We start from the raw sequence: 22,472 nt of genomic DNA on the forward strand, positions 1-22,472 counted from the left end.
TCAATGGTTTTTGTGTCAGACTCTGGACATGTCCTTCATTGTTAAATCTTTTCTACTTGCCAGATTGTTGTCAAAGTAATATTTGATGTTATGTGTTAATCTTTGTTAAGGGTCATGTCAGCAACCTGCCCTGCATCTTATGATGATTTTAAATGAGACAAGACCCTATGAAACATTTTTCTGACCTGGTATGAGGTGTTGAAGAATAGCACTCTAATGGGGAATTTAAATTATTATAGTCCATAGCAATAAAGTAGGTTTTAACTACAGGTAAAGTCAAAGTTAGCAATGAGAAGCTAGTTTAAGTAGTAAATATATGTCCTGTATATTAGGATAGTAGGCAGTAGATATCATATGGACGTTGCAAACATAATGACATTATCAAACAGATTGATAATTCACATACATTTATTGTTTTTGTATGCCTTATTTTATTTCTTCAGAACATTCTACATTTCATTGTTTTCTTTCTTGACATTTATAAAGAATATTGCAAAGCTGTAGTCAACTTACTTTAAAATCTTATTTATGACTAATTATGCTAATTCTTAACAACTGAAAAATTACTGCTACCTGCTCTGGTCTCTTAAAACAGATTGTAAAGTCTTGTTTTTTTTAATAACAAACATGTTATACTTACCTGTTCTGTGCAATGGTTTTGCACAGAGTGGCCTGGATCTTTCTCTTCTCGGGTCCCTCTTCAGTGTACCTGGCCACTCCCTCCTGTTGAGTGCCCCCGCAGCAAATAGCTTGCTATGGGGGCACCTGAGACGAGTCACAGCTCCCTGTATCCATTCAGACACAGAGCTGTGACCTGGCCCTGTCCCCTCTCTCACTCCTGATTGGCTGACTGACTTTGATTGACAGCAGCGGGAGACAATCGCTCAGCCAATGAGGAGAGGAGTCTCGGGCAGCTAAGAAACTCTTGCAACAATGCTAGACAAAGATGGGCTTAAGTAAGTATTAGGTGGGGCTGAGGGGAGCTACTGCACACAAAAGTTTTATTTATCCTAATGCATAGAATGCATTAAGATAAAAGAAAAAAACTTCTGCCTTTACAATCCCTTTAAGGGCTCCCCTAGCAATTAAATTCTTTAGCTGATCCACCTCTATCTTATGTAACATGTGCACCCCCCCCCCCGCACGCTGGACTATAGCAGTTAGTAGAGATTACTGCTAATCAGAGATGTATAGTAACGAAGTAGAACTACTTAAGTACCGAAATGCGGTATCTGTACTTTCCTAGAGTAGAATTTTTTTCTCCTACTTCTACTTTTACTTCACTACATTTTTTTGATGATTTCAATACTTCTACTCAAGTATTTTTTTTTTTGTGCTGCATAGTTAATCGTTACTTTTAAAAAAATTATCACTGCCAGAACAGTAGATGGCAGGTTGCATAAAGCTCAAAAAAATGTGTATAATGTCATTTGTAAATCAGCGCATACGAAAATAAAGGCTGTGTATAATAAAAGCTGCTATACCAAATCTTTCCAATAAAAAGAAAATATGAAACAAACAAATAAATGATGCTACAGCGCTTAAAGTGCATCAAGAAACTACTAACAAACACAGGTTAATCATTTGAATAAATCATTTGAAATAATAAAAAACAATATGATGTTCAAACTTTTGACTTCTTTCTTTAATAACTACATAACACAGTACTTCTACTTCTACTTTCAGTACTTGAGTAGAATTTTTTTTTCAAAACTACTGGTACTTTTTACTTTTAGTACTTAAGTAGCAAATTTTTTGAAAAAACTACTTGCAATACTTAAGTAAAAAAAATGTTGAATACTTTAGTACTTCTACTTAAGTAACTTTTTCTGCGAGCACTTCCGCAATTTTTTGCGCTATAAACAAAAAAATAGCAACAATTTTGAAAAAATAACAATATTTTTCACATTTTTAATATGAATTTCTCAAAAAATCAAAATGTTTTTAACATTTTAGGCCAATTTGTTTTCTGCTACATATTTTTGGTAAAAAAAAATCGCAATAAGCGTATTTTGATTAGTTTGCGCAAAAGTTTTTGCGTTTACTAACTACGGGAAAGATTTATGTCATTTTTATTGTTTTTTTTTAATTAGTAATGGCGGCGATCTGTGATATTTTTTGTGGGACTGCGACATTGCGATGGACAGATCGGACCCCTAACTGACATTTTTTTATACTTTTGGGGGTACCAGTGACATTACTACAGTAATCAGTGCTATAAATAAGCACTGTTACTGTAAAAATGACACTGGCAGAGAAGGGGTTAACTTTATTGGTGATCAAGGGGTTACGTGTGTCCCTAGGGGGGTGATTCTAACTGTCAGGGGGCGTGGCTTGTGAGATCATCACAGAGACATACGATCCTATATAGCAGGATCACATCGCCTCTGTGATAATCTAAGGGAGAATGACAGACAGCTGTGTTTACATCAGCCGTATGTCTTTCTTCTTCTGCTGCGGGAGATCGTGAGTGACCGGCGGCCATCGGAGCCGCCGATCACTCCCCAGGGAACGAGCGGGGGCGGGATTGCGCCGCTGGCAGCCCACGCTCGCCCCCCACAGGCGACTGAGCGAGCGAAGTAGGGCTACGTCGCTTTGCCCAGCAGCGGCAGAGTGCCACAGTAAATGTACGGTGGGAGGGGCTGAAGTGGTTAACAGCTGCTTCTTCAGGAAAAGATGGGGGAATGGTTGTCTGTAGAACAGATTACAATATAATATAACAGGTGAAAAAGGCATGAGTTACTATTTTTTAAATAAATATATTGATTTTAACTTCTACACTATGTGAGGTGACTTTGCTTTACTCTAACATATGTATTATGCGTGATGGACAGATCCTTAACCGCTTGCCGACCGCCGCACGAACATATACTGCGGCGGTCAGCCCCTCGCAGGCAGAGTGACGTATCGGTACGTCACTAGCCTGGAAGGGTCTGGGGAGCGAGCGCGCGCCGGCGGCGGCGCGCTCCCGTGCGATCACGCACCCCCCGTCTGCGATCGGGGGAGAGGGAGAAAGGCAGGCAGCTTGTGTAAACAAGCTGCCTGTCAGTTCTCCCTGTGTAGAGGCACTGATCATACGGTTCTACTATGTAGAACCGTTGATCAGTGTAACTACACCTCAAGCCACAGCCAATCACAGTTAGAATCAGGCCCCTAGGGACACACACCACCCCTCCCTCTCAAATAAAGTTAACCCCTTCACTGCCAGTGTATTTTTACAGTAACAGTGCATATATATAGCACTGATTACTGTAGAAATGTCACTGGTAACCCCAAAAGTGTCAAAAATGTCAGTCAAGGGTCCGATCTGTCCGCCGCAATGTCGCAGTACCGCAAAAAAATCGCAGATCGCCGCCATTACGCGTTAAAAAAAAAACAACAAAAATGACAAAAATCTTTCTCTTTGTTAGTAAACGCGATAACTTTTGCGCAAACCAATCAAAATACGCTTTTTGCGATTTTTTTTTACCAAACATATGTAGCATAAAACAAATTGGCCGAAAATGTTAAAACATTTTGATTTTTACTTTTTTTGGGGGGGAATTTCATATAAAAAAATGTGAAAAATATTGTTATTTTTGCAAAATTGACGCTCTTTTTTTGTTTATAGCGCGTGATCAAAAAATCGCACAGGTGATCAAATACCACCAAAAGAAAGCTCTGTCTGTGGGAAAAAAAGGACATCAAATTTGTTTATGTACAGCGTCGCACGACCGCGCAATTGTCCGTTAAAGTCACGCAGTGCCGAATCGCAAAATACCCCCTGGTCTTTTAGCAGCCAAATCCTCCGGGGCTTAAGTGGTTAAAGGGACCACTACCAAAGATTATCTAAATACATCTGACAGACCTGGAACCAGGCTAGGATCAGTGAAACATCAACCTGAGCATTGTAATCAAAAAGCTTATTTGATTATTTGTTAAGGGTGAGAGTTCTGGGAGCACAGAGATGTCACAAGGAGGTAAAAGCACACCATTTAGTTAATACATGTTCACACGAGAAGTACTTTATTTGGAAACCAGTGATTATAACTGTCACATCACCACTGGAGAATGAACTGTTATGCACTTTAACATACAGATGCACTTTTGAAATAGGCTGCACTATTGGCATGCACTTTATATGATATTTATGTTTATCATGATATACAGAATATCACAGGTTATGAAATGATTATGATGGACTACGCTATTGTCATGCACTTTATTTGTTATTTATGTTTATCATGATATACAGTATACCACAGGTTATGAAATGATCATGATTTGCTGATGCACATATATACTTTAGAGTTTGCGCAACAATAGTCTTTGCATAAGGGCTCTTTCACACGTGCGATCCGATCAGATTCGCCTGTCAGTTTTTTAGGCGGATCTGATCGGATCCTCCATGCAGCTCTATGGGGCAGCGGATGTCAGCGGAGACACCTCCGCTGACACCCGCTGCCATCCGTATCCGATCCTGTCCGTGAAATCTGGACGGATGGAAACCCTATTTTTCCATCCGTTCAAGTATCGGATCGGATGAGAGCAGACAGGCGGTCCGCTCTCATCCGATCCCCCATAGAGAGCAGCGGGAGCTGTGACACCTCCCTCTCCGCACTGCAAGTGGAGACAGAGCTGTCATCCGCCGGCTCAGCGGGGATCGGAGGATCGATCCCTGCTGAGCAGCACAGATCCGCCTACAGAGACGGGCCGTGTGAAAGAGCTCTAACAAATATAATATAACAGACATCCTTGAAAATATCACAAAATGTGAGACAGCGATAATAAGGAGGAAGCATAAGCAGACTAGGATACTTATATGTTATGGTACAGATGGGACTAGAAAGCCCAATTCGACCGACCTTAATTGTAGGGTCACTGACATTTAGGTGAGAATACACCCAAAAAGGGAACAAATGTAGGGTGTTTCCACCAATTATAAAAAATAGAACACTTTAAAAAACACTCAGTAGTAGTGGAGATTACCAGCACAACAATAAGAAACTGGACTTTCTTTGTTTTGAATCACAATAAGGATTGGACCTATATTTATACATTTTTTTTTCATAGAGTCACATTCGCATAAATATTGGTGAACTGTTTAATAATATATGTAGATTTTATACATTAATTTTTTATAAGGCAACTTTTTTGATTGATAAATCACTTTGCATTTGATTTGATTATTTTTTTTTCCAAAGATTGGATTAAACATGTTGGATCAGAAGTAATTAGAAGTGCGGCACATTGGTTTTTTGTTTAGTAGACAGACAGAAAGATGGACAGACAGGGATAGATAGATAGATAGATAGATAGATAGATAGATAGATAGATAGATAGATAGATAGATAGATAGATAGATAGATAGATAGATAGATAGATAGATAGATAGATAGATAGATAGATAGATAGATAGATAGATAGATAGATAGATAGATAGATAGATAGATAGATAGATAGATAGATAGATAGATAGACAGATAGACAGACAGACAGACAGACAGACAGACAGACAGACAGACAGATAGACAGATAGACAGATAGACAGATAGATAGATAGATAGATAGATAGATAGATAGATAGATAGATAGATAGATAGATAGATAGATAGATAGATAGATAGATAGATAGATAGATAGATAGATAGATAGATAGATAGATAGATAGATAGATAGATAGATAGATAGATAGATAGATAGATAGATAGATAGATAGATAGATAGATAGATATGAAAAATATTACATATATCATGTAACATATCATAGGCATGCCTACCTCTATGTGTGTACATGTATAATAAATATTTCATTAAGGTCACGTTGAGTCATTTTTCATTTGTTCTTGTTGTGTGACAATCTGTACAACATAAAATTCTGTAATAACACACTGTTGCCATGGTGCTTTTACTTCTGCAAAGAAACCATGGATTATGAAGTTAGCAAGGTAATTTAATTCTATAGATCTTTAAATGTATTTTTTTTTTCCAATGGAAAGATGGCAAAACAATCCCCCTACATTGATCTTTAAAACATTTGGTACATTGTCAAATAAAAACAATTAAGAATGCTCTAAAAAATAAATAACCTCATTATATTCTGTAAAATGTCATACACATGTACACATTCTCAAGAGATTCATGTCTAAACAATTGAATGTATTAAGGATTGTGTGGTGAAAAGAATGTGTTCAATTGTGAAATGCAATCAAACATATTTTAGGCTTAGTTTTACAATTCAGTTACTTACATTAAAAACTTAAAATATAGAGTACCCTATACATTATGTATATACAGTATATTGAACATAACTTTAAATTCACGGGGGCTACAATTTATGCCTTTTTCTGAAAATGCAAGATGCCTGGTTCTCCTTAGCTTCAATGCTTTCTGAATTTCTGACTTGAAACAAGTATAGTGATGAGGAATTCTGACACAATTCTGGCACTCAGTTATTTATTTATTTTTAATTTATTGAGTCTCATTTCAATTTATAATACAACATTAAGAAAAAACAAAACAAATTATTACATATTGCAAAATAATTGTATACCCCCTCCCCCTCTAAATTCTCCCACCTCCCCAACCCATTCTTCCCCAACCCATTCTTCCCCTTGCAATAATAACCTTCCCTTATTGTGGTCAAACCTCTGATTACCTGACTAGATTTTACTTAACCCAATTTCAATCATTCCCCTGTTCTTTCCATATTTCAGTATAATATCTAGTCTTTTTAAAGTTAGTCAATTTTTCCCATTTATTGGAGAAACAGTCTATTTTTTTGTCATCTATATTATATAGGTATTCCATATTATGAATATATTTGACTCTACAACAACATTCCCTAATAGTGAGAACATCTGTATTAAACCATTTTTTTGGGATTGTCCCTTTTTCTGCATATAGCAGATTTGGAACAATCAAATGACTGTATTGTTTAAAGGGCCTGCTTGTTTAATGGAACAAACATGTCCAGGGATCATCTATGATAGTCTCACCCATAATTTTATAAATTAATTGTTGCATTCTTAACCAAAATTCTCGAATCTTGGAACATTCCTTCCAGATATGGGCCATTGTGCCCGACACCTGACAGCCTCTCCAACGTGTATTTGATTTCTCTGGTTGACAACTGGTGGGATAGACCCCCTTGAGAGACATTTATAATTAATCTCAGTGGTATTCGCATCCCTGGTAGTACAGTGTACAGCTCTCTACACACCATTTAACTTGTGCTCACCCAAACTTAGCCCTAGTTCTCCCTCCCGTTTTTCTATAAATGGGAGTTTCCTCATACCCATCAGATCAGTTAACGTCTTATATATTAGAGACTCATACTATGGCTTAATTTTACTGCTGGTTTACAAAGCCTTTCCACCGGGTTCAACTCTTTTTCCGATCTGATGGTTGAGAAAGAGATCCTACAAAATGTTTCAATTGCCTGTACCTCCACTTAATATCAAACCTCTCCTACCTTTTAATTTGTGTAAAGACCTAATCTTCCCATTATGTGTTATATATTTTAACTGCAAATCCCTTAACCAACCACCACATTTTTTCTCTAAACCTGGTAAAAAATATCTTGTGCCTTCTAGTGATAGTAATGGAGAGTTATATTCCCACCCAACCTGCTTATATAACGCACCCCATACTTTTTGTACCACTCTCGTGATTTTGTGTGTATCATCATGTACCTCCCTAATATTTGGTGGGACCCAAATATTTTTATCCAGGTGTGGTGTGTTTGACTTAGTGTGATTTCCATCTCGACCCATCTGTTCCCTTTGTTTTTTCTTTTGTCCATCCTACCATTCGTGATATCACTGTTGCTGTGTAGTATCTTTTTATATCCAGTGCCGCTAATCCCCCTTGCATCTTATTCCTGCTGAGAGCTGCATACTGCACCCTGTGTTTTTTCCCCTGCCATATAAAATTTACCAGCAATGCTTTCATTGTCTTGAAGAAAGCTGGTGGGATAGCAATAAGCAACATTTGGAATCTGTATAATATTTTAGGCAGGATCATCATTTTAAACATATTTATTCTGCCCAACCAAGAGATTGGAGGACTCACGATGTTCCTCATGTTTATCTTTATCTCATCAAGCAGAGGTATATAATCAGCTTTCTTTTCAAACTACTTTTATTGAAGCCAAAATAAACATGGTACAGCAAAATGCCAGTGTAAAGGAAAAATACATACCATATCAAAACAAGTCAAAGTGGAAATACTATGGAAGAACACGACAATCATGTAATACGTAACAGTTTGAGTTGAAAGAGAAGGTGGTCCTGGTACCTTGCTGAAAGTGCTCAGATATCGAGCAGAAGGTATAAGAGTGGTCCAGGACACAACCTATGCAAGTAGACATGAGTAAAACTAGGGAAGGAAATCTAGCCACAGTAAAAGAGCAAAACTAGCGCAGGAGTGCCAGAGGCAACTTGGAGGGAGGAGGGGGCAAGGAGGAGACCGGGTATATAATCAGCTTTATATAATTTTTTGAGTGATCACTGAGGAGGTTATATTTATCCCTAGGTATTTTAATTTTCCCTTCACCCATGTAAATGGAAATTCCTTTTGTACGGCTTGATCTTCTTTTTTACTTAAATCAATATTTAAAATGTCTGATTTAACTGGCACTCAGTTATAAGGTGCTCCAGGTCAGTGACTTAAAATACAAGCAACTAGACTTTTAAGAAGAAGGCCAGCAATGGCAGCTTCCTATAATTATCTCACCACAGATTCCAATTAAGGGTTCATTTACACGTTTGTAAAAAGTTATCATGTAACAAACGTACAGTATTAATGTACCCTATTGGCCATATGGCCTTAGGTCATTCTGCACACCAACACACATGAATGACTCATTCAGGACCAACGTGAAAACATCAAAAGTGTGTCATCAGTTACCCAGGCCCACTGCCTATTAATTGTTGATATTTACGTTCAGCCTTGAGCACTGCCAGTGGCCAATAGGTTTCCAAAAGGGCACATGTTTGCTAGACAGTGTATGCATGTAAATATTAGCACAAATATTTAAATCCACGCAGCTTAAAAATTGCTGAAAATTTGGCCTTGGATGCAGCTGTGCTCTATTTTTTTTAAGCTGCTGAGTGCAGCGCAACAGTTTGTTGCCAGGCACAGCCGAGTGAATGGGCCCAAAGACTTCTCTACTGCTGAGTACAGATGTGTAAAAAACATTATACTGTGCGCATTTGTTTTCAGTGATTTTAATGAATCCTAAAGGCCTAATAACAGGTGAAGGTATAGAATAAGCAGAACTATACTTATCTCTACTTCATCAGTTTAGTGTTTAGTAGCTTCCTTTCAGCTGCTGAGATCTTTGCCTTGTCTTTCTCCGGGTTATGACCTTTGACCACTTGACAGGGCCAAGATGACATAATTTCTGCTCATGCATGGAAATTCATTCATCTTGACAGATTATGAAATTGTACACTGAACTGCTCACGTGCAGCTTAGCATACATTGCGCAACAGACAGGTAAGAATACTTTAGTGCAGATGCATTGTATTTAAAAGCTTTCATGTTCGCAATTTGTTTTATTATTATTAAAAATCCACTTTGACCCTATCCTGTAATCTAATTTTCTACTTTAAAACGCAATATTTCCCACTCACATATACAAGAAAACTGGCTGTTCAGTATTGCTGGGTGCTGCAATGACCATAGGCCGGAAACCATGGATACTCAAAGTGAAGAAATGTCATCAGCACACCAAGGATTCCTTGGAAGCCTCCGAAGGTAAATATACAGAAACGTTTCAGAGCCTTGCAGAGCCCCTTTGTCTGGCAGGTGACACTTTCCTGATAAAAGGGCCCTGCGAGGCTCTCAAAACATTGCTGAATATTTACGATGATACCACGTAATAAATCTTTTGACCCTTCTGAGGAATCCTTGGTGTGGTGATGACATTTCTTCACTTTCATTTTCTACTCTCACACCTCTGAAGATCTAATATGAGCTCAATATTGTTTATATACTGTAAATCAAAATCACATCCATTCACATAGATCCAAATTCCTAATCAGGGATGGTACACTGGGATAATTTACTAAATGTGTAGTAAAAATTCATAAAGAAAAGTAAATGTTTACTTTGCTTTGTAAAAACAAGTAAATCTATGTTCACTGGAATCACCCAATCACATGCAAGACATGCTTTTGTGCTATTCCCATGTACTAGGGAAGGACTGGTCTGGGATACAAGGGAGAGTTTTAAACGCAGGCTAGTACAAATAATATATTGTGGACTCGTGGTCCTAAGTACTTTACTATTCAGACATTGCGTCAGTAAAGCCTAGTACACATGGGCTAAATGTCGGACGACATTCAGCCCATGTGTATGGCAGCTGGAAAACCAGCCGGAAAACCAGCAGCCAACCATCTCCCAATCAGTGCTCTGTCCCTATCGCTGTATGTATCAATGATAGATCATTAGTACAGCAGTACTGTCAGTTGTCTTTTGTTCAAACCACTAGGTTGAACAAAAAAAACCTGATAGTCTGTACTAGGCTTAAGGCAGCCAGGTATTATATAGTAACCTATCCCCCACTCATATTCGCAATCCCAACATCTATGAGAGCAAAATTTTCCCAAAACACACAAAAGCTTGATACCCGCGGGGCGAATGTTGGATGACATTGACCCGTTCAATAAAAACTGGCCCACATTCAGCCGTGTGAAAGGAAGCAGGTCTGACTGCTGGACGTGCGTGCTGGAAAACCAGTAGATTACTACCTCCGGATCAGCACTCTCAGCCAATGGCTGAGAGCCCTGACCAGAGTGTTCTGGTGGGGAGTGGGGACATCCCCCTGTCACAACACAATAGAACAGCAGGGGAGATTGCCGCACTAACATACAATTGTTAGTACTGTGGCTCCAACCGGAGCTCTCAGTTTTTTTTCATTCAACCCACTTGTTTGAACAAAAGAAAAACTAATAGTGTGTACTAGGCTTAAGAAAAATGCTTATTCACTAGTCCTTTAATGAAAAAACCCTGATCGAGTTAAGCTGTATTAACACCTTTCTGGCAATAAAAATTGTGAATTTTGATGAACAAAACTATGATCTAACTAAAGGGAACCTTGTGTACCTCTGATATAATAAAAATAATAATAAATCGGATGTTTTTTTAGATTTTGTTGTTTGCTTTCATCTTCTAAGCCGTAACTATTACTGTAGCCCCTAAAAATAGAAATCAGATTCAATTTATACTAACATCTGTTCTTTCGAGTGTGTTGAAATTAAATTGGCTGACCTAATTTGTTGTAAAATGACCATTGAGATTGGCAAGAGTTGTGTTATATAGCCCAGATTTTCTAGTTTAGTGATTGGGTTTAAATTTTAAATAATTTTACCTGGTCCTTTGATGGAAGAGGCTTGTAAGTTGAGTGCCTTTTTTCCAAGAGCCCCTTGTATCATGATGTGTTTTGAGCGCAGTTTATGATAAGAATGGTTATGTTTGTATTTATTGCATACATGTTGAGAGAGCATATATCTATTTCTGACTGCGTGTGTATGTTATTAATAGAGCTAGTGCCCAGCAAATCAGGTTATTACAGCAGGTTTATTTAACCCAGAATGATTTATCCTACTAGTTTAGTTTTAATGATCAACCAAACAATCCTTTCAAGAGCCTGAATTTTCTAAAGCTGCTGCATGTGGTCAATAAACACGACTCTGTAATCGCCCTGCTTGATAAATTGGCTTCTTTGTATTCTTTTTTTTATTCCATATACAGTAAATACAGTTCTTTCAGTGGAATGCTTAATATGTGCAAATATTTAAAATAGTAATATTATATGGATCATTCAGAGAAATGTAGAGGGATAGTTCAGTTTTCTATGGCTACTAGTTTACAATATGTTTCTTCATGATGGACTTATCTATGAGTTTAAAGGGATACATGTTATTTTAATGACTTAGGGTCAGTTCACCAATGTTTTTTTTTTCAGCTCCTGGCTTTGGGGTATATTATTACATATTTAAGGCACCCTTTCATCAACCCATCATTTAAGCAACTCATTTAAGGGTCAGTCCACTTTTTTTCAGTGCCTGGCCTTTTGTATGTATTGTATATTCCAACAGGATAGCCCCCAATTATCTAATTTTTTTATTTACTTTTTTTACATTGAATCTATATAATCATGATAGATAAAAATTTAAGAAAATAAAGTAATCACTGTACCCTATTCAAGTAATTTGGGTATTAGAAACGTATGTCTGTATTTAGCTTATTGACCTTTAGAAGTACTCTTTTTAATTCTGAGCATTACCACCCAGAGCCCCATAAAACTTCTCTAAAATACATCTAGATATTTGGGGTATGTTATTACCTATTTAAGGCACCCTTTCATCAACCCATCATTTAAGAAACTCCTTTAAGGGTCAGTCCACTGATGGGTTTTTTTTCAGTGCCTGGCTTTTTGTATGTATTATTTACTTTATTAACATCAAATCTATATAATCATGACAGATAAAACTTTAAGAAGATAAAGTAATTACTGTACTCTATCCAAGTAATTTGAATATTAGAAATGTATCTCTGTATTTAGCTTATTAACTTTCAGAATTACTTCTTTTAATTCTGAGCATTACCACCCAGAGCTCCATAAAACTTCTCTAATAAACACCTAAAGATTTGAGGTATATTATTATCTCTTCAAGGCACCCTTTCGACAACCCATCATTTAGGAAGCTCCTTTAGTGTGGTCAATATTATAAAAGTTAGTACATTGTCATCCCTTTCCCAGGAACTGGGTAGAAATACAACCATTTTAAACATTAAATTTAAATATCTCTCAGTTAAAGGCTAAGTTCACTTTTTTTCTAAATTCTAGCTTCTCTATGTAGCAATAATTTACCTCTGTTGCAGAAAAATAAAAACTTTCTATGCTTTTTAAGACAGGGTCTTACTTTAGCACCTGGTGTGTTCCATAAAAAAATCATGACTTTCTGGTATGTAGATTTAGGACAACAAAATCAGTTGCACCCAGAAAGGAGTTCACCAGCAGACCTCATTATCGCACACACCTTGCACCCATCAGCTATGTTTTCACGGCATCCCTCCAGGCGTGTATTTGCCTGGCTTGTCAATGTAGCCTGCCATGGCTGCTATATTTGCATGGCATCCCTGACATCTCTCCAGATGGGACCAGACCACATGCTAAAATCTCTGGGGCCACATGGGGCCAGTGGAATAGACACCCCTGATGTCGTGGAAAAGTGATGCTGGTGAACTTCTTCCTGTGTCTAACTGGTTTTAATGTCCTAAATCTACATCCCAGGATGTCATTCATTTTTCTATAGAACACAGCAGAGGGTAAGATAAGGCCTTGTCTTAAAAAACATAGAAAGCTTTTAGAAAGGCACATTATTGGTATATTGGTACATAGGGGAGATGGAATTTTGAAAAAAATGCCCTCATCGCAATTCTATTCCAAAGCCTTTTAACAGCACATGGTTACAGTTTGGAATTGGGCCACGCACTTCAAACAATAACAATTCACCTTTCATTCAAAGTACCTTGCTGTATAAAATGGCTGTAAAAATAAAGGTCCCAATAGCAAGTCTCAAATACACAACCCAAAAACTTTTTTTGAACCTTCTAATAGCCTTGCTCTTTTAACTCTTCTATTTTTTTCACATTCACATTCACATTCCTAATCTACTATTTACTGTAGAAGAAATGTAGGCTATGAGTAATGCCAAGATTTTATCTAAGTACTGATCAAATCAAATCTATCAAATAGTTGATAGATTGTTGCTGGTATATAATATGAATGTTCAATTGTTTCTGATATTTCCAAAACAGATTCTTGTCCTTTAAGTTATCTCTATATCAACTGTTTGCCCATGCACACTCATTTTTTTTACATGTAGTAAAAAATTAAAAAAAATAATTTATTCTTAAACGGTTATTCTGCATTTTTCCCTTTGCAATGAAAATGTCTAATGGTCCTATTAAATCTCAGCATAAATTCTGCATGAATCAAAAAAGTTAGGGATTGCCTCAAATACATCAATCTTAAAATATTAGATTTGATTAAATTGACTTGCCCTCTACAAGATAATGACAACCCATCCAATTCTTTAAATAGTTTGAGTACATTCAGTAGTCTATAACAGAAATTGAATTCAAAGCATATGTCTTCTACCAATTATTAGCAAAGTGTAATCCCAGATAACAAAATCTTACACAGTTAAGAAAAATCTAAGACCTACCTGTTTCTCACTTATAGAGATTGTCCCTCTTTTGGAACCCTCTATTTTCTTTCCCTCATAATTGTTTCCCTATTTTTGGTCTGATGTATAGACTTCTAAAAAAATGTACTATTCAACTACCAAACATGCTATACTACTTTAAACATGCAATCTAACCTAAAAATGTTTGCATTCGATATTTAAAAAGCCACATAAAGAAAAAGTATGCCAGCCAGCCAAACAGCAAGGTAGCACTCAGGAAAGGTAGGGGGAGGGGGGCAGGTCGCAGAGGAGAAGAAAGCGGGAACAGAGAGGGAGACTAGAAAGAGAAGAGACAGAAGAGAGCGAAGAGGAGGGAGAGGAGGAAGAGAGAAGAGGAAAAAAAAAAGGGGGGGAAGGTGACTAGGGAGATATGCCCATAATATCAGATCTAATGCCAGCGTACGTAGGTGTGGGTAGATAATCAAGGTGCGAGGAGCAACTAAAGGCGCAGACAGATCAAGCAAGTCGTGAAGCCTAAGGGGAGGAGGTATACGTCGTCAGGGGTACCAAGTAGAAAGGAAACTGGTAAGGCCCAGTTTCACTAACGGCAGAGACTAGAGAATTCTGCTGTAGTCGTATAATGGGTCCAGCACGCCCATTTCTTATGATATTTATTGGGGCTATCATTTGCCACATGAATAAGCTCATCCATTTCCACGATCGCAACAATACGGAGTAACCATTGTTTAATCGTGGCTGCTTGTGTAGAATTCCACAATACAGGGATGCACTGCCTAGCCGCATTTATCATGTGTATTGTAAGGGATTTTGTGTATGATGTGTGCGAGGTAGGGGAATGGTGCAGGAGGAACTGGGCAGGCGAAAATTCCAATGTGTAGGTAGTCACCTGTGTGGTGATCCTATGGACCTCCTTCCAGAATGTGGACAATCGTGGGCAAGACCACAGGATATGTAGAAGGGTTCCAGTTTCTGAAAGACACCTCCAACAAGTGGAGGGTTTTGAAGGTGCAAATTTATGTAAAAGTGTTGGGGTATGATACGACCTGGATACAATTTTGTATCCATTTTCCTGTGTGGTTACGTTCAGCGAACATTTGTGGTTTTTAATGAATATTTGTTCCCATTCTTCGATGGAGAACAAACAAGAGAGTTCCTTTTCCCATGCTTCACAGCGTTTATTTTTAAGCTGTCCTGAATTTTCAAATGAGAGGGAGTGTGTTATTGAGATGAGTTTACGGAGTGGGCCATCCTGCTGACAGAGCCCATCAAAAGTTGTGGGGGGGTCCTTGCAGTGGTGTTTACGAACGAGTGATTTAACATCACTTGGCTGAGAAGAAGAAAATACCAAGGCGGTATGGGTGGTCTCTTCATCTTCGTTGCAATGGATGAAGCGGATAAGATCACATCACCATCACAAATATGGTGGACACGTAGTTGTTCTTGCTAGGTAATTTCGGTGCATGCCCGGTGGAAAGTCAGGGTTGAGTTTTACAGGGGTCATTGGACCCGGGATTGCGGAGATAGCCCGTGTTTTACACGTCGAGTTAAAGGAGCGGATAGTTGGGCCAATCAATGGGTGTTGCTGAAGAGTATGCGGAATATGAGTAGCACTAAGCCACGGCACAGTGTGCAAGTCTAGCGTAGTATAGCCTCCTTCAATGGACACCCAATCTTTATAAGGTTTTTGGACATTCCAATCGATGACCCTCGTAAGGTGACACGCAACGTGATAATTGCAAATGTCTGGGAGTCAAATGCCCCCCTTGCTTTTGGGCAAGGAAAGGAAGTCGTAATGAATACGAGGTTGTTTGTTGTTCCAAAGGAAAACAGAGGTCAGTTGTTTGTATTTGTGGAAGAACAGTGGTGGAATTGTCACAGGAATTGTTTTGAGGACGTATAGCAATCTTGGTAAGACGTTCATCTTTAAGATTGCGGCCCTGCCGAACCAAGAGAAGGTTAACTTTGTCCAGGAAAGGAGATCTTTTTTGATCTTGGTAAGGATCGGGGGGAAGTTACGGTCGAATAAGTGCTGTTGATTGGCCGGGATCTGGATGCCTAAATATGTCAAAGAGTTTTGTTTCCAAGCAAAGTGAAAATTGTCTAGACAGTGTTGTACTTCTTGAGGAGACAGAGAAACGTTAAGGGCGAAGGACTTGGAGAAATTGATCTTCATGTTGGACAAGGTGGCAAATTGGCGGAACTCCCTCATGACCAAATGGAGTGTGGTAAATGGGTTCTGTGAGGAATACCAGGAGGTCGTCTGCATAGGCGGCCAGCTTATATTCCCTGCCAGCAAATGTAACACCATGAATGGCCTCATTATCCCTGATGCTATTCAGGAAGGGCTCCAATGTGAGGGCAAAGAGCAAAGGGGACAGGGGACAGGGGGCACCCCTGTCTAGTACCATTGTGGATGGGGAAGGCATTCCTCATGCCATAATTCTTGGCTCTCCACCTTTCTCTCATCTGGGATCTCATCTTTGCAAATATATGTGCCTGTTGTAGCCTCCTCTATTGTATAAAATAAATATAGAATCTTACTGGAGAACATGAAGCCCTCTCAAAGACAACAACAGGTGTTCAGATCCAGGAACTGACATTCAGATATCTTTACAAAAGAGTCACTCAGAGTACAAGAAAAAGTAGTTTAACTCTACAGTATCTACTAAAAAAACTAAAATTAACCTTTTGAGGTTGATTTATTAAAGGAATGATTGGAAGGAGTCGCTTTGGAAAAGATAACTCAGGGGCTGAAGAGATTTCCCTGGTTTCTGAAGCAGTTGCAAAAAAATCAGTAGTTTTCCTGCTGGCTGACTGCTGCTTTGGTCTTGGTGTGAGTACACGAGTACTGTATATGGTATCCCTGCAAGAAGATGGCTCAAGTTCTACAGATAGATAGTCATTTTATATTCACTTTTTTTCTTTTATAACTAAATACATTTTTTTGAAGATTTTCAGAAAATTAAGCATTACATAATGAGTAGGCATTGTGGTTTAACAGACATTATATTCACTTTTTAAATGATGAGAGGAATTGGAGACTGTGTGGTTACCCTTAACAAGTGCCTCAAACACTAATACTGTGTTCTTTTCACATCCAGACATCACTTAGGCAGTATCAAATATATTTAATGAGACATAAAACATATTATTAAATAGCATTTGCATATAGAAAGGTATACCAATGGAAACTGAAGGAATGCATTTCAAGACCTCCATTAGGAGACATGGGGTCCCTTTTATCTGAGTTCTGAATGAACTTGGTTTGACTTCCTTGGGTGGCTGCACTTTGACCATTGTCATTGCTGTCTGCACTGCTTTAATTGGTACACGGTAAGGCTTTTTATTCAACACAATCTGCAATTTTATAGAAACCAATTTAAATACACTTTGACTGGTTTGACTGCTCTAATCCACTGAAAGATAAAATCCAGTGTGTTGCTATCACACTATCTTTTTATTGTTTAATTACACATTAAGGACTTTAGAAATCAAGGAGAAGACAAATGCAATTAAAGGTCTTTAGATAGAACACCATTTGCTTTTCAAGTATGCTGTAGGAGATAAAAATATTACACAAAACTATAACTTTTAGTGCTTTGTAATTGTACTTTTGTACAAATTGTAATATTTCAGTTTAGTGTCGCTTTAAATTGCTCAATTTCATTAGCATGACGGTACAATGTCTTTACATTCTTAGCATGTAAACAACAATGCTAACAACGTTAGCATAACAGCCAGTGTATGAAATTCCATTTCCCCTTCAATATTTACTTGGAGAGCAGAGTGGTCTGTAGAGGTATAAGTGAAAATATATTGAAAACAGAGGCCATTTTCTAAATAAAAATAATATAAGCTTTATACGTTGTTGCCCGTGAAAAAGAAAAAGAAAACAAAAACTCGCCCACAGCAAAGTTTCACAGATGCAAACTTGTGTCACAGCAAGCACAGAAGGCCTTATACTTGAGCAAGGGTGTTCAGAAGTCTTCATTATAGTTGCTTAGAAACTGCCAACAAGTGATAGTTTTCACAGTGGATTTATGTTTTTTCATAGAAATTAAATGCCCCGAATGGTTATACAGAATATCAGCAATCCATATGAAGTGCTCATCTATTTGGATGCTTAGTTCAGAAAGAGTTGAACACTTTTGAGGCAGGGTTTCATATTTTTAGGCCACATATGTAGTAGCTCATTCAGACTGTTATATTTTGTTGTGTTGTGCTTTTGCAATGCATGCTGCAATCCAGGTTTTATTAGTCCTGTAACAATTTTGTCAACAAAGTGCACAACAAGGCTCACATCTTTGCATTACGGTGCACTAAAGAGCATATGCATTGTTGTATGCTGGCTAGGTGCATTGGGGTGCCAATAAAAGTGAACAGACCTGCAACATCCTACATTTCGTTTTATGCATTACTGTGCATTTTTGTAACAAGAAAAAAGCAGTATCTGAAATTGCTGTAAAATGTGCATTTTATGGTGTGCTAACACGGCACAATAGTCTGAATAGACAGCATAGTTTACATAGTTACATAGTTAGTCAGGTTGAAAAAAGACACATGTCAATCCAGCTCAACCAATAAAAAACAAAAAGAAAACACAACCATACAATCCCATATACACAATCCTATACCCACAGTTGGTCCAGAGGAAGGCAGAAAACCCCAGCTAAGCATGATCCAATTTGCTACAGCAGGGGAAAAAATTCCTTCCTGATCCCCCAAGAGGCAATTAGATATTCCCTGGATCAACTTTATCTATAAATGTTAGTACCCAGTTATACTATGTACACCTAGGAAAGAATCCAGGTCTTTTTTAAAGCAATCTACTGAACTGGCCAGAACCACCTCTGGAGGGAGTCTGTTCGACATTTTCACAGCTCTTACTTTCCAGATTTGTAGATGAAATCTGTTTTCCTCTAGACGTGAAGAGTGCCCCCTTATCCTCTGTGATGACCTTAAATTTGATAACTCAACACCAAGTTCACTATATGGACCCTTATGTATTTGTACATGTTGCTCATATCCCCCCTTATCTCTTCTTCTCAAGAGAGAATAAATTCAGTTCCTCTAATCTTTTCTCATAGCTGAGCTCCTTCGTGCCTTTTATCAGTTTGGTTGACCTTCTCTGCACTTTCTCCAGTTCCCCCGATATCCTTTTTTGAGAACTGGTGCCCAAAACTAAACTGCATATTCCAGATGAGGTCTTACTGATGATTTGTACAAGGGCAAAATGATATCTCTCTCTGCAGTTCATATTTCTCTCAATACAAAAAAGGACTTTAGAAACCGACTTTAGAAACCGCAGCTTGGCATTGCATGCAATTATTAAGCTTAGGAAATACTTGTTTAGATTTAATTATAGACATTCTACCTAGAACTGATATTTACACAGTTGAAAGACTCAGGTAGTCCATACATTATGCAATTTTCTTTCTTTCATCTATGGGTTGAAGGAAAGAAAATTGCTTGATTCCCCAATCAACACAGGCAGTGTTGACAGGGGAATCCCTCTCTCAGGGCTATTATTCTACAGGTAGTGCGGGGGGACAGCCCCACTGGCAGAAAACAATGATCACTGCTGGTAGCAAAACACCAACAGGATGGTTGTACTGAAGTAGATCGATGGATTGACTTCAGTACAACCAGCCTGCCCATAGACAACTTGAAATTTGGCCAGTTCCTACTGAACCTGCTAAATTTTTGATTCTTCTTTTACTGACTGAAGTTTACCTATGATAATGGGCACCCTTGTAGTTCATTCACACTCCCTTCAGCTTTCAAATTGACAGCAATTACAGAGGTACAGCGCAAGAAAGCTGAAGGCAGTGTCTGTAAAAACCTGACAGTGCACCTGGGTTCCACTGATCTTGGATGCAATGCTCTGCAAGCTCCTATAAGAAAAAATAATAAATGCACAAATATTGTACCTTTATTAATTTTTTTAGTGCATGTGATAGTTTTTACATAATTTATTATGTATGGTCACACTTTTAATTCTACATTTAAAGGATAGACTTTTTTGCTAATTCAATATACTTCTAACAAAAAAAAAAATGCTTTAACTGCTCACAGCTTTTCTTATATAGTTTGGTGCTATTCCTTTGAAGGTATATGCAAATGCATACTTGGGGCCTTTTTGTTGTTTTTCTTCTTACATATGCCCTTTACATTATTTATGCAAAACTATTAACTGGAAAGCAACTATAGTTTCCCTTTAACTCAGTTCTATTTAAATTGTTATATTCTGCACACTCTAAAATCATTGTATATGTATAACAATGCAGCTGAATGACGCTACAGGAAAAATGGCAAGGCATCTCATTTGCTTCTGCAATGTTTTTAACTGAAGTCAAGTGGAACAACAGAAATGATTATGAACTATAATGCGTGAATAGAAGCCCATTCAAAATATTTGTTGACAAAACATTGTGTTATGAACTTCTGAAGTGCAGTATTCACATAATAAATGATATAATGCATCCATTGTAAACCAAATGGAAACATACAATTCTAGTTTACAAACATATAGTAAGTGTTCTGTAAGCAATTTTCAAGAGAAAAGTTTGCTTTTCTGTAATTATTATCTTTTTCTATGTATTTAGCATTTCAAATATATGCATTTTGTAGCACTGCAATAAAAATGTAAAAGAGCCTAAACATTTAAAAATAACCTTAAAAATGCAAGTTCTGCATGTGTATCCTGTACTTTATTGTGATATAGCAATTTAATTTATTATTTTTTTTACTTTTTCATTTCCTCCACTTACTGCAATTTTCACTTCCCTAGAGTATTTTTCTCTCCTTCTTTCTGTTTTTCCTTCTGTTCTTTCCCTCCAATGTCCATCCTTTCTCTACCTCCATCACTTTCATTGAATAATTTCTTTCCTTACCTTCTTTCCCCTGCTTTCTTGTCCTTCTCTTAGGCCCCATTCACACTCAGTAATTTGGAATCATGGGTGGAATCAGTCCAGTTCTGCTCGCAATTCCAAATCGCCTTGCAATTGTTGCAAAAAGCACAAACTGCATTTGGGTGCCATTCATTCTAAATGTACTCCAAATGAAGTGTGCTTTTCTTGTGCTTGTTGGGCAACAGAATTGCACAGCAATCACGGCAAAATGCATTTTTAAGCGTAAAGCTTGTCGTCCAAAAAAAACATGAGTGAAGTGAACGGGCTGCCCTATGTGCCACACGCAGAATCAAATTAAAATCACCCACAAAATCTTGAGTGGGAAAGCAAGATCCCACCACTCAAAGAGTAAATGGAGCCTTACTTCCTATCTTGTTTCTGCTTTTTCTAAAGAATATATTTGAAAAAGAGGGCAGAGTCCCTTGAAATGTGTCGTGCACACTCCCTCTCCCTACATCAACCAAGCATTTTGACAGCTGTCATGCTCGTGTGCATCTGAGAAAGCCACTGCTAATATCCTTACTTTGGTCTGGCTGGCCCTCTGTCATCTTTGGTCTCTGTTTACTCAGTGATGCCTACAGCCTCACACTGATCACAGCTGCTTGGTCTCAGGTGTTCCCTATCCATGCTATTTCATGCTAACTTCAATGTAAGTGTGGTGCTTATTTTTATAAAGTGATTTTTATTTGATACTGACCTCTGAGCCCTGCTGTTCATTTTCTGGTAAACTCAAAACCCTGCCAAAATCACATGAAAAATGTATGCACAGAACATGTTTTTCATGCATTTTTCATGCGCTCCAATAAAGTCTATGGGGCCAGAAATGCACTATGCTGCACTAATAGTTGAACTTTTAAAAAAATCACAGTGCATCATGTTGCTATGTTAACGTGCACCATAGAGAATAAATGTGTTTTCCCTTGTTGTGCATGGCAGAGCTTCAGCAGATACAGGTGAGGTTGCATAAGCATGAATGAGGCATCAGAGAAACAAGAAAGGAGCTCTCACAGGATCCTAACTGGGTGCCAGTGCATATGTCATCCTAGCTCTCAGATCTCTCTGCTCTGGCATTTTATAGATTATAGGGATGCTGTATTTTCAAAAATAGAGAACCACAATGGAGAATTGCTCTGTTTAGGAAATAACAGTTTTACAGATTCATGAATGTGTGATTTCAGAAGCTTAAGTTTCTCAAGACATATAATTTAGCTGTTGCCTTCATAGGTAGGGCCCAGGTAGAAGAGGCCCCTGCCCCGGGAAGTATGCTGCAAGGTTGCAGATGAGCAGGAGCCTCTCCTGCCTCTCCATCACACAACTGTGTCCTGTGCTGTGCAAGACCAGGCTGTCAAACTGATAG

The 22,472-nt window shown here is 38.0% G+C and overlaps 1 protein-coding gene across 1 annotated transcript in view; it reads left to right on the forward strand.

The window, feature by feature from the left end:
- The window catches only part of IL1RAPL1 (interleukin 1 receptor accessory protein like 1), a 1,835,933-nt gene that overhangs the window by 1,163,383 nt on the left and 650,078 nt on the right, over positions 1 to 22,472 (forward strand). The gene's annotated exons all lie outside the window — the stretch shown is intronic.

Source organism: Pelophylax lessonae (genome assembly GCF_965119305.1).
Source record: "Pelophylax lessonae genome assembly, chromosome: 2".
NCBI classification, from domain to species: Eukaryota; Metazoa; Chordata; class Amphibia; order Anura; family Ranidae; genus Pelophylax; species Pelophylax lessonae.